Genomic DNA, 15,057 nt, shown 5'->3' on the forward strand with positions numbered 1-15,057 from the left:
TCCTACATAGCAACAACATAAGGCAACCATGTAATAATCCAACAATTAATTAAGAGATATATTATGCATTGAAATGTTACGATCGAACTCCTTCAAAAGCAAATTGTAGATACCAAGTTACGGATTCAGTAAATGGCTAAAATTCACTTGGGATAATGTCAATTTGTAATTCAAAATTCATGGTTATGGGTTCAGCATATAGCTAAAATATACTTAGTGTACTTCTCGCCCATCTTCGTCCCCAATTTATTCCCCATATGTAAGAAACAAAATCACATGTTATTAAAGGAAATTTTACTTTTGACACTATTTACAATATCTCAATAATATGAACACACTTCTCATAGTCTCGAAACAAGAAAGTCTAAAATTTGCGATACACACATGGAAATGTCGTGCAAAACAAAGAAATTAAGAGAAAAATCATTACTTTTGGTAAAAATAATAGAGACCAACAAAAATTTCTCAAGAAAAAACATGAACAACCAAAATTCCTCAAGAAAAAACATACCCCGTCAAAGAAATAGAATTAACACTTGAGGAAGCTAAACCTTCTAATTAAATCTTGGGGGAAATACGAAAGAAATCGATTTATATCTGTATATAGCGGATTGTTTGTACATCAAATCATCCATATTTCCACTTTTAAATAGAAAACCAACTTGCACCATAGAATCAAAACAACAAAATAAAATGAAGCTAATACCTGATTGAATGTGAACGATAGCCAACAAATGAATAAAAACGACGGGCTGAGTACAAATTTACGATTGCAATTCATCTGCTTATCTTTAGAAATTGGGGAAAATCTACTTGTTAAGGTTTGGAAAAAGGAAATCGCAGCCCCAATTACATATATAGGTTTCATTTCGTTGCTTACCTTCAGAATTTGGATTTAATCCAAGTTTGAATTTGGGAAGAAGAAACGCGTAATTTTTTTTATTAGGGTTTGATTTGGGAAGTTTAGGATTAGATAACTAGGGGGCGAAAACTATGGCTTTGTGGAAAATATTAAAGTTTGAGTTGGCAAGTCCAAAAGTAACATTTTTGCAAAGATTATTGGAAGATGACATTCTTGTAATGGGTATTTTTTAAAGATTTCACTAAATTTGAAAATACACTAAAATTTATTACTTTTACTAATGGTGCTTAAAACAAATGTCACTTTTTGGTGTGAAATGTCTAAATAACCCTTGTCGATATCTTTTTGGGCACATTTAATACTCGTTAATGCTTAATTTGTACGTCCATTAATGCTATGATGTGATGATTTGATTTGTGTACAATAAAAATTGGATATATGTATATTGCATTCGACAATATGAATTTTTGAACAAAAAGAAAAACGAAAAAAGATTTTCAAAAGTGAGCATAAACCAATTTCTTTTACCATTAACATACCCTAATTTTTTTCATCTTCTCCACTCCTTTCGTCAAAAAGAAGTGACTATTAGATTCATCTTCCATTTTGAGATATTAGCATGTTATTATTATTCACTAAATGTTTGGTTTTTCAAATCTTTTGGAATAAATATACCAACTTCCTCTACAAAATGCTATGAATGATTATGTATTTAATAAAGTGTTGAGTTATCTATTTGGGAAGATGTTATTAAGTTGTAGTTGAGAATTGATGATCACCATTAACGTTTTGGATAATTTCTTCAAATCAAACCCAATAAATATTTTGAAGGATTCTCTCTTTAATGATTCATTGTGCAAATTATTTGGGAATGATATTTTGTCATTTGTTAAAACGATATTGATGATCCCACTTAATGTTGTGAACAATTTATTCCAGTCACACTAACATTAAACAGTTTTCCTCAGTTCCAGCAATTTAATTGTTGAATTCGACATTTCGAAACTATGGGAATAGACATTTCAACCATTGAATTTGACATTTGGAAACTATCAGGATAAACATTTCAACTATCGATTTTACCTATTATCTATTGTATAGATTTAAATATTCAAATGTGCAAATTTCATGCAATTAAATGCCAACATATTGTGCGAAATTCTTATCATTATAATCTCAACTTTTCATATATGAGTAATCATTTAAGATTTATCATATCTCATGGGGAAAAGTTTATTCATATGGATAATGAATGGAAGTGGAAATCGAACAAAACCACTTCAATTGTAGTTCCGACAAGTATCACCCTACCTAAACTTATGTTATGTTTAAAGGACAGATTTTGTATTCTTGTTCCCGCACTCAAATTAAATTGAAGTTCAAAGTCTGAACACACTACAAGAAAAAAGGGATTTTGCAACATTTCAAAGGCAACATTCGTCAATTGTATGTTGCTAAAAGGGGTATATTGCAACATTCAGCAAATGTATCTTGCCATTAGTTGACCAAATTGAGATTTAACAACTTTTTTTAATGAAAGTTGCTAAATACACCATTTTACAACGTTCATAGACCGATGTTGTTATTATTATTATTATTATTTTTTTTTTTTGCAACGTGCATTCAGTTTTGGCAACGTTCAGTAAACGTTGCCGTTAATAAGTTTTGGCAACGTTCACTGAACGTTGCCTTTAAAGGTTTTAGCAACATTCATTGAACGTTGCCTTTAGTTAGTTTTAGCAACGTTCAATGAACATTGCCGTTAATAGTTTTGGCAACGTTCAATGAACGTTGCCTTTAGTTAGTGTTAGCAACGTTCAATGAATGTCACCGTTGGCAATGTTCATTGAACGTTGCCTTTAGAGGTTTTAGCAACGTTCAATGAACGTTGCCGTTAATAAGTTTTGACAACGTTCAAAGAGCGTTGTCTTTAAATGTTTTATCAATGATCAATGAACGTTGCTTTTAATTAGTTTTAGCAACGTTCAATGAACGTTGCCGTTAGAGGTTTTAGTAGCATTTTGCAATAAATTAATACTTAAGCAAAACACAAACCACCTGACCCGACTCGACCCAATCGGTTAGTGCGGTTAAAAACTCAAGTTCCTACCGTCCAAAATGACAACCCTAATTTCTTCCCTCTTTCTCTCGCTCTCGATCTCTCGCCACTAGAATCGCAGCGTTGCCTTCCTTCAATCGCCACCATCAACGACGCAAGCGAAACGGCGCCGCCTTTCTTCTTCCCTCTCCTTCACTCTTTCACAAATGACAACAAGCAGGCCCTTTTTTCAACCCTAACCGTGCGAGTCGCGACGCCGCGATTAACAACTTGTTTAGTCGGTCCATCTGTCTCCTCCACGGCTTGAGGGACTACACTGTCGCAATTAACAACTTGGCGACTCAGCTATGCAAGGTAGATCTCCTATATGACTCGCGAGTCCTGTGGTACAAAGCAAGGGTTCTTCTGTTTGGCTTCGTGATTGCATTTTTTAAAGTAATTTTCTAAAGATTTGTTCATTTTTGTGTGAGTTTATGTTGATTTACGAGGTAAAAAGTTCATTTTTGTTTTTACTAGTCCTAAGGCAGCGAACCTTACTGTTTTTATATATTTAGAAACAAAAATTTGCTTTTTTTATTTTTTATTTTTGTTTACTATTTTTATATATTTAGAAAAAACGAATTCTTGTTTATAGTATGTGTAAATTTGTTTACAGTAAACAAAAAGTTCATTTTTTTATTGTTTTTATATATTTAGAATTAGAAAAAATGAATTCTTTAATGCAATATGTTGTTTGATGATTAATTAATAGGTGAAATGAAACTCATTCGAAGTGTATTGTTATCTGCAAATATCGGTTTGTCTCGCCAATTTCAAAAGCCTCAAGCAGTTCGAGCTTTTTCTGCCACCCCATTTTCAGGTAATTATTTCTTCCACTAATGCTTTGGCTTTATTTATTTTTTATTATTATTATTTTTTTGATTGGTGGTTGAGTTATTTTGCGAATATGAAATTGATTTAATGGTTTTCTCCATTGCCAAAAAATTTGTATTTATTTACTCAATTAAATTCAAATAAACCATTTTTTGAATTTGGTGAAGCAGAAAGTGGATGCCTTGTCTTTGTAATGATATTTAATAGTTGCAAAGTACTTAAGAAGTTGAGTCCATCTCGATTGAAACCAATTCAATATTTAAGAATGGATGCGTCCATTATTTTTTGATAAGAAAACTGAAATTTTAGTTTTTCTTTTATGTTAATAAGAAAATATTGTCTGTTTGAATTTATTTGTAGACATTGCACAAGATTCTATAGCTATTAAATTGAATTGTGAAATTCTAATTATTGGCATTATGATTGAATATAACAGGTTCTTGAATGCTGGAATTTTTTAGAATAGAACAGAGTCTTGTTCCGGGTGATCTTGTTCCATTGTCCTAAATTGCTGGTATGTTGATAGGGTGGTCTAATTCTAAGGCTGTTGGACCCATAGGAGAAACTCTAAATGCCGAGGAAGCCTTTAAACCTGGTGTAAATTTAGGTTTTTTTGAGTTGCAGCCTAAGGAAGGCCTTGCACTAGTTAATTTTCTTTTGTTTGAGAGGAATGTAAGATGTTTATTTGAGGGGCAATATGCTAATAAAAATTTTTCTTCAATTTATTATAATGATGTGTTTTGTCTATTTGGTATGGATTAATAAAATTATATCTATTTTATGCAAGCCAATTTTATTTTTTTTATTTTGTTGTTGATTTGGTAAATAGCTATATAAATAGGGAAAATGCAAAAAAAATTAAAAAAATAATAATAAAATAAAAATTGAACGTTGCCTTAAACCTTTACGGCAACGTTCATTGAACGTTGCGAATAAGAGATATGGCAACGTTCAATGAACGTTGTCGTATCTTAACCCTCAACAGCAACGTCAAGGTTTGCAACAGATGCCTGAACGTTGCCATAGGTCTTTAGCAACGTTTTTTGCTCATTGCGAAAACCTGTTTTTAGTGTAGTGACATGAATATACCTCCTGTCAAAATACGCAAAGATGAAGACTTAAATTAGTATATATCAATTTATTAGAAAACGGCTATATAAATTACTATAATCGAGCTTCCAATTATTAATATGTGGAGGGATACAAATTTCTAAATCATTTATTAGTCATGACAGAAGTTCACCAAAATGTAAGACATGATGAGGTCAATCAAATGCAAAGTATCACAAATGATAATACACCAAAAACAATAATTTTTTATATTGGGGCTACAACATTAGATTAAAATGACCCGTTCCATGGTACAGAGGCTGCTATTATTGTTGATGGTGATGAGCAAATGTCATCACATTCTAGGAGCTCGGATAGATACGAACAGATTAGAATTGTGAATACGCCCGATCTTACTAAAAGACAAATATTCTTGGGCAAGAAAGAGTGGAACTAAGTATTTTTCGATCATTATCATTTACAGATATTAGTCACATTTAAATTCACGAGCAAAATACTTATATAGACAAAGTATTTCATAACATCTCGACAATTAAACTGTCGGTCCCAACTGAAGGTTTTTATAATTCTCAACATTTGGTTGCAAAGTAGAAATTTGACTACAAATAAGATATATAAGAGATATGTTATTTCTCTACATTTGGTACAGACGTTACTAAATTAATCAATGACAAAACTACAATACATAATTATAGTCGATGACGTATGCAATTATTGGCCACTTCAATTGTCGTCAACATTTAAATAATCCCCCCACTATCTTCATCGGAATCGTCCGAACTTATAACAATAATCTCAGAAGGTGGAACTTTCTCCGACTCATCGTCATCGAATTTATCTTCATATAGAATCACGAACTTGAACATATCATCTAGTACATTGTTCGGTGATTGTGATCATTTACTTGAAATTTCGTCCAGATTGGAAAAAGGAATGGAAGAAATGTCTCTCCTACCATTTGGAGAGGTGACTTCCTCATCATCTGATTCGATTATGGTAGAAAAATGGGGACAAACCGAGTATTGGTTGAGACTCATTCAAATTGAATGGTTCATTACTTCCCATGGACAAACCCATTATCTCAATATGGTTGTATTTGATTTATATAAGTGTGACAAAGCTGGAGGAGTATTAAGTGTGAATGAGACGAAAGTAATGTCACGCTATTTATAATGAAATTCTTGGAAGGAAGGAAATATGAATTTTCAATCATGAGTACCATTTTATCATAAAATTTCCTTTTGTAGTTGTTGGTAATCAATGATTGTGTACCAGATGTGGAAATAATTGCTAAATATGTTAAAACAAGAAAAGCCATCATCCTGAGGTATTTTGATCTTTAAAATTCCCATAGTCAGAATTTAATGAAGCAATTTAATTTTGTCCTTTGCTAATCAAACAAACCAACAAATATGTCAAAGATAAAGAGAAACCAATCCTCTAAAACAAATAAAATCTACACCATAAAAGCAATGGCCAAGGATTATCATGAGCTACACATTGTAGAGTTTTCACTTAATTGATTTCTAAATAGATAATGGAAAAAGCATTCTTCGCTTCTTTTTTCGAGCCAGTCTGTCATGCTTTATAATTACAAACCATTAATGTCTACAATGTAAATAAATGATAGAAAAATGATAAGTTCCCATATCACAAAGATAGCAACATCCACCCTACATCCAGCAAACACAGAATATGAAAATCAACAACTCTCAGAGATGCATAAGCACAGATATATACAACCACCAAATCTTCTTTGCCTTATCTATTCTAATCGATCTTAATACTAGTTGTTGGATCAATTGGGCCAAAAAAATGTATGTCAGGTAACTCGATTAAGAATCCAAGGCATGAGTTATAGAAATCTTCTCGTTGCCGATAGTTAGAATTCTCCAATACTGTTTTTATGAACTTGAATTTGTTCCTTCGAGAAATATGGGTGCACAAGCGCCCTTTTTCAGGAACTAGGAATTCAAAATTCATTTGCAAGAACAAAGTACACAAGATCATATTATAATAATTCGTACGTGTTAATACAAAACATACATATAATGTTCAGATCAATCGAAGTTGGACATGTGAATAGATGACTGCAAAATTGATCTATCAAGAACTAGTTGTCTGTTGAGAATTACTGACTTTAATTGTTGAGAACAACAATTCATCTGTCGAGAATAAAAGTTCATATGACAGATAACTCAACAGATCAAAATTTAATCATCTGTCAAGAATAAATGAAACTAGATTTTGAGAATGACAATTCTCTTGATAGATGAGTCACATAACTGATCAGTCAAGAATTAGTCTTCAGTCAAGAATTTATAACAGGTGTACTTTGATTTTCTCGATATTTCGCAGTTGGAGAGTAGTGAACTAAACAAATTCTTCAAGCATAATAATTGATTGGACATACAATTAACATGACGCTTGTAATAAAAAATAAGAAGACACAAAAACATCACTACAGCTTGGAAAAAGGAAATTTAACCCCAACAATATTGATTTCAGTATACCTGCACAAACAGTATATGTCAAGTTCATTTGACTTCAACGAAAATCTAACACATAATTTATCTCCCTTTGGAATTGCCTAGGTAAATAATTTTTCATTGAAAGATAAAATCTCACGTCATAAGCATCATTTACCATTTTCAATTAATCCAATCATATAGTTAACGAAATGAGAATAAATTAGTTGGAATACATGCATATACATATATATGGACTAGATACTAGATGAAGTCGACAATAGATGTACATTTTTAATCAAACAAAATGACAAAATATTAATGCAAGTGCTTTACAATCATCAAAAAGAATGTGTGTGTACAGCCGATTTTCTTCAGACAAAGGGAATTCAAAATTCACCTGCAAAAATAGTAACATGAAGAAATAACAAATGTAAGATGATGATATATCGCACATTTAATATGTAACATACAGAATAGTAGCTAAACCAAATAAGGCATATAAACGAAACTATCAAGAAAAAGTAAGTAGTGTCGAGAATTCCATAATTTAACTGTAAAAATCTGACAATTAATCTCAACGAATGGATTTCATAACTGTAGAGATTGACGGCTTATCGCGACTTATGAGTTCCATAACAAATAATGGGAAGTCTCTGTAACATTAACAAAGCATCATCAAAATAGGAGAACCAAACTCTTTCAATAATTAATAAAAATATATAACACCCAATATGTAGATGGAATCTCAAATACGAACTTTCTACTGCAACAGGTGCAATTAAAACCTGTTGAAAAATTAAACTTGATTCATGAATGATGAAAAAAATTAAATTTAATACATGAATTAATTTATTTAATATTCATGCATTTATTTAAATCAGGTATCCAAATGGTTCTTTGTATCCTATTATTCATAGTATATAGGAAAAGTCATTAATTAGTCTCTTAAGTTCATACAATGTATTTGGGATTCTTTGTACCTATAAAAGGCCTTGTGCTTGAGACATTTTATGAGTTAAGCCATAGAAGGAGTTTTGGGCCGAGACTGTTGCATGAGCCGTGTATTTGTCTAATCTTTCCCCATCAAGGAGTGTTCAAGACATGACTCCACAAGAAACTTGGAGTGGTAAGAAACCTAGTGTTTCTCGTTTACGTGTTTGGGTAGTATTGCCTATATTCATGTGCCAGATTAGAAAAGATTAAAACTTGATGAGAAAAGTGAGAAGTTTGTTTTCATCGGTTATGATGCAAACTCTAAAGGCTACAAGTTTTACAATCCTTGCAATGGAAAGATTGTTATTAGTAGAGATGCGAAATTTGACGAAGGAAGTTCGTAGGATTGGAATGTTTCGAAAAATGAAGAATATGTAATTTTTCCTTTCCAAGAAGAGGACTCTAGCCAAAACGCAAGTGAAGATGCCACTCCGCCTCATTTTCTTGCATCTGCTCCTCAATCTCCTCATGATAGTCCCTTCGAAGGACCGAGTCGTATCAAAAATCTTGCAAAAATTTATGAAGAAACTGAAATTGTTGATAATCCATCTTTGTTTTGTTTCTTCGTAGACACCGAGCCATTGAACTTTGAAGGGGCAATGGAAGACAAGAAATGGAGGCATGCAATGGATGAGGAGATCCGAGCAATAAAAAAGAACAATACATGGGAGCTAGCATCTCTTCCTGAAGGGCAAAAAGCAATTGGCGTGAAATGGGTGTACAAAGTAAAGGAAAATACTCGAGGAGAAGTGGAGAAATACAAGGCAAGACTTGTTTCAAAAGGCTATAGCCAAAAGCATGGCATTGACTATGAAGAGGTCTTTGCCCCCATTGCTCGCTTGGAAACCATTCGATTAATCATTTCCTTGGCAGCTCAAAATAAGTGGAAAATTTATCAAATGGACGTCAGTCTACTTCTTGAATGGATACCTTGAAGAAGAAGTGTACGTTCAACAACTATTGGGTTATGTTGTCAAGGAACATGAAGATAAAGTTTTGAAGTTGAAGAAGGCGCTATATAGCTTAAAGAAAGTGCCTAGAGCGTGGTATAGCTGGATTGACAAGTATTTTCAAGATCATGGATTCATCAAATGTTCACATGAGTATGCTCTTTACGTTAAAAATGATGCATTTGGAGGTTTTATGATTGTGTGCATGTACGTTGATGACTTGATCTTCACCGGCAACAATGAAAACATGTTTGATGAATTTAAGAGAATGATGGCTCAAGAATTTGAGATGACCGACATTGGGCTCATGTCATACTACCTCGGAATTGAGGTAAAACAAAATGGAGATAACATTTTTATTTTTCAAGAAACTTATGTAAAGAAAGTTCTTGAAAGATTCAAAATGCAAAATTGCAATCCGATGAATACTCCCATTAGGTGTGGAACAAAGATGCCAAAATATGACGAGAGCATGAAAGTGGATCCATCTCTCTATAGACAACTTGTTGGAAGCTTGAGATATTTGACTTGTACAAGACCCGATATTCTTTATGGTGTTGGCTTTGTTAGCCGTTATATGGAGGCACCAACTATAACTCACTTGGAGATTGCTAAAAGGATACTTCGCTACATTAAAGGTACCCTTGATTATAGCTTAGCTTATTTTTCTTCTACAAATTTCAAGCTTCATGGTTATAGTGATAGTGATTGGGCTAGTGATATTAATGATCGAAAAAGCACCATTGGATTTTTGTTTTTCATGGGTAACACCGCTTTCACTTGGTGTTCAAAGAAGCAGCCCATTGTGACCCTTTCTACTTGTGAAGCTGAATATGTTTCCACTGTATCGTGTGTTTGTCATGCCATTTGGCTACGAAAATTATTGGTGATGCTTCATATGCCTCAAAACGAAGCTACACCAATTTATGTTGATAACAAGTCAGTTATTGCTTTGGGTAAAAATCCTATGTTCCATGATCGAAGCAAGCATAAAGATGCGAGATTTCACTTCATTAGAAAGTGCATTGAGAACAATAATCAAGTAGCACACATTTTCATCAAACCATTGAAGAATGATGATTTTGCAAGATTGTGTACTTGGATTGGAGTTATTAAGAGGGAATCAAGTTTAAGAAGGGGTGTTGAAAAATTAAACTTGATTCATGAATGATGAAAAAAATTAAATTTGATACATGAATTAGTTTATTTAATATTCATGCATCTATTTAAATCATGTATCCAAATGGTTATATGTATCCTATTATTCATAGTATATAAGAAAAGTCATTAATTAGTCTCTTAAGTTCATACAATGTATTTGGGATCCTTTGTACCTATAAAAGACCTTGTGCTTAGGACATTTTATGAGCTAAGCCATAGAATACAAATCTTTTTGAGAATTCTCTGAATTTCTCTCTAGCCTTTCATCCCATAATTTTTTTTTTATTTCCAACAAAATCAAGCTTATTATTTTTACTTTTACAACCCTAATAGCAAAAAGTATTCCTCTTCGAAATTAATGATTAAAGAATATATCTACCAAAGACATATTTTTAGCACAAATTAACAAGTAATCCATGAGTACTACAAAATATGTTACAAAAATATTACGGGATACAAGAAATACAATAGACTTTTTGCAAAATACATGAAATATTGCAAAATCTATGTCTACCAAGCACATATTTTACAAGCCATAGAATACAAATCTTTTTGAGAATTCTCTTAATTTCTCTCTAGCCTTTCATCCCATAATTTTTTTTTATTTCCAACAAAATCAAGCTTATTATTTTTACTTTTACAACCCTAATAGCAAAAAGTATTCCTCTTCGAAATTAATGATTAAAGAATATATCTACCAAAGACATATTTTTAGCACAAATTAACAAGTAATCCATGAGTACTGCAAAATATGTTACAAAAATATTACGGGATACAAGAAATACAATAGACTTTTTGCAAAATACATGAAATATTGCAAAATCTATGTCTACCAAGCACATATTTTAGCACAAAATGTTGCAAAATACAGGAAATAGACTAGACTTATAGTTATACTTCGTGACTGGCTTCGCTGAATGGAAATTAAATCTGAAGCTTTGAGACCGAGAGTTGCGTTCAAGAAGAAATTGGCCTTTTGGGTTTTGAAAGAAGAAAATCAATGTTCTAATTATGGATTTATAGTCTCATTCACCGGTCTTCCTTTTGAAAATGGAGAAAATTGCCATAAATTATTTTGTGAAGAAGAAAATCGTGGGCCGGAAAAATTGCCGAAGTAATTTTCGGGAAGAAGAAAATAAAAATGGGAAACATTATGGGTTAGGATTTGAGTTCTTGGGACTGGGTTTTGAAATTGAAGGGTTGAGGTGAGGGGTGCGGTGGGGTGGGTTTGATATTTATCCATTTTTTGTATTAATTTTTCATCTAATCAAATCACCATTATTTAAGGATCCTCAAGGTATTTAAAATTTTTAGAGAGGTAAAAAGGTCCAAAAAATGAGATATATATGTCAAAGTTATAAAAAGGCAATGTTATAAAAATGGACTGGATTGGATCGGACCGATGGTTTTAACTTGGAAAAGCATGAACCCGCCTTTAATCCGATTCGGTACTCATACATTAACAAGAAGATAAAGGACTCACTAATAAATTATCAATCCGGCCGATTTAACCGTGAAGCGAAAACACTAGCCATGATTTCTTGGTTTCTTTCGAGTGATTTAATTTTTATTTTATTTTTTTTTACAAATTTTTTTAACTATTTTAATTGATCACCCAATGCAATTGAAGGACCAAATAACATTTTTATACATGATTCTCCTTTAGCTCCTTTTTTAATGGAGATCATTCTTTAATGTTTTAGTAGTCTTCCATATGGGATACAAGCTCCTTTTTAAAGGAGACCATTCCTCTAATGTTGCGATAATTTTTCAATGTGGGATATTGTCAATTCTAGATTTTTTCAAGTTTACTTCATTATTTTAATTAACAAATCATAATTCAAACAAGATTATAATTTTCAGTTTGAACAAAGAAAATTATTTTGGACATACTAATTGTTAGTTTTTTGAGGTTATAAAATAAAGTACTATAATAAATCTAATTAACAAATATGGATTATATTTACTTTGAATGAGAAAACTAAAATTTAAAAATCTATTATACTTATGATATTTTTATAGTTTATTTGTGTATTTTTTTATTTAATTTGTCATCCAATTTATCCCATTTCACCTTTTGAATCTCGACCCTCTTCCTTTTTCGGGTCGATGCTCGAATCTGTTTGAAAGTTTGATTCCATTTCTTTTTATGCCATCGTCGCAGAGATCTTGATGTTGCCTTGAAGCAGCGTCAAAATTAAGTAGAAAGAAATAGAATAGAGTATGACGTCCAATGGTATAAGAAGAGGCATGCGCCAAAATAGAAGAGGTTTCTCTATTTTAAAACATTGTAAAAATGTGACATTTTTGTAAACAAGAGATAACCCAAGAAGTAGTTGGTGCAATTTCCTTTCTTGTAATTGTCAGGTCAAAAAGTGACATGGGGTTGCACAAGAGACGATCGAAAATAAGATAGTTTCGAAAATCCTTAATCGTCTCGAAGACGTCGATCAGATCGACTTTTTCCCTACAGTCTCATTTGATTCAGCTCTCACTAAACCCACGTAAAACACCACCCAAGTGCTCCGAGTTCTCAATGTCAGACGCTTCATCCACTCCCTTATCCGCCCCCTTAAACCTCTGGTCGCCACCTCCACCGCCGTCCACCGCCAGTTTTCCTCACTCTCCAACCCACCGCCACCCTCTTCCACCGATACGGAGCTTCGTAAATAACAAGGCTACGCCCTTCTCCTCCTTGACAGCGGTGCTGCTACCTACTACTCATTCCCATTTCTCGAAGATGCGAAGCAGAAGAAAGCCCAGCTCTTCCGCTACTCCTGGCTTCCGTCCGACCTGCACACAGTCTCCAATTGGAGTGGTAACCATGAAGTTCAAACGCGTACCTTCATCCAGCCTGAAACCCTCCAAGAGCTTGAATCTGTAGTTAAAGATTGTAACCAAAATAAGTAAAAGACACGGCCTGTGTGGTCGGGCTTGTCCCCAAATGGCATTGGGCTGTCGCATGCAGGGATGGTCAATTTGGCTTTAATGGATGAGGTTTTGGAGGTGGATAAAGAAAAGAAAAGGGTCAGTGTGCAAGCTGGAATTAGGGTCCAGCAACTCGTGGATGGGATTAAAGAATATAGGATTACATTGTTTTGCATCTATAATGGAGCAGCAGATTGGTGTTATAGTTCAGGTGATTAATTAAGTTCAATTATAGCTCTTGTTTTGAATTTATATGATATTTTAATTTTTGAGCAATATGTATTCTTGCTTGCATATTGTACTTCCGGTCAAGAATGTATGTAGAGATAGGATTGGTGCTTGCCTCAAGGATTGCCTATCTTTTGCTTAAGTAACATACTTAAATATTTTGTGCCAGTATTCACGTAGATGTTAAAATTGAATTAAGGTGGAGGTTCTTATTTATTGTTTTGATATTATAAAATGGTTATTCTTTGACTTGTGTTGATGTTCACATGAAGCAATGTAGTTCAAATATATAGGTGATGAGTTCTTCTTTTCAATTCATGCTTCTCAGGTTAACTAAAATGCCTTTTCTGTTATTCTTGTTTTTTCTTTGTACCTTGTCTTGGGAGGTTTGTGGAGAAGGATAGATAAGAAAGAGAAGATATAATTCCCTTATTTTGCTAATGTTACCATATAATTAGTCAAGGACTTCTTTTAACCTATGGAGCATTTGTATGTTTATGAAGTTATAGTGATGTTCTAGTTTTAAGTTGCTTTTAGGCTTTTTATGTCTTTGGCTCATGTGTATTGAAACCTTCAGATTCGTGCCCATGGCGCTGGTGCAATGCTACCTCCTATTGATGAGCAGGTCATCAGCATGAAATTAGTAACTACTGCTAAGGGTACTATTGAGGTTTCTAAAGAGAAAAATCCAGCACTCTTTTATCTGGCTCGCGGTGGTCTTGGAGAACTTGGTGTAGTTGCAGAAGTCACTCTGCAATGTGTCGAGAGGCTGGACCTTGTAGAGCACACATTTGTATCAAACCTGAAAGAGATAAAAAAGAATCACAAGTAATAGTCATTTTCTTCACTTAGTAATGACCTTTCTCTTGATCACAATAACTTCCTCCAACAAACAATTGTAATTTCGTTATTTGCTTACCCAAGAAATGCTCATATAAAAGATGTTGAAGAGAAACTAAAACGTGTTTTTCCCGGATCTTGAAGGTGAACCTTATACTAGAATTAGTTGACTTTGTTCTTGACTAAATCACGATTGATTTCATCGTGTGATTATTTACTTATCATGCCACCAGAAGCAATGGTTGAAATAGGTTTAATGTAGTTTCTATTTCTGTTAGTTGAAACATTTAGAAGTCAATCGGTAGGTTGATTTTGAGGTGATAGTCGCATTTGGTTCTCCTGGTTTATTTTTTTGCTTCCTACATCTTTCCATACTTGTAGACCTTGTGAGTCTTCAGTTATTATTAATGTGTGTCGATGGACTTTCATATACTAGAACTGTCAATCTTCGGACAGCAGTAGGTTTAGGAGTGGCAATGTGCTCGGCTCGGCCCTAAAACACGTAAGCTCGACACGTCTGAAAATCCTACTCAGCTTAGCCCTTTGCCTTGTGGACCTCATGGGCTCAGCAAAGCTGTCTATGAGACATCTCTCTCTCTCTCTCTCTCTCTCTCTCTCTCT

This window comes from Olea europaea, unplaced genomic scaffold (assembly GCF_002742605.1).
Source record: "Olea europaea var. sylvestris unplaced genomic scaffold, O_europaea_v1 scaffold2123, whole genome shotgun sequence".
NCBI lineage: Eukaryota > Viridiplantae > Streptophyta > Magnoliopsida > Lamiales > Oleaceae > Olea > Olea europaea.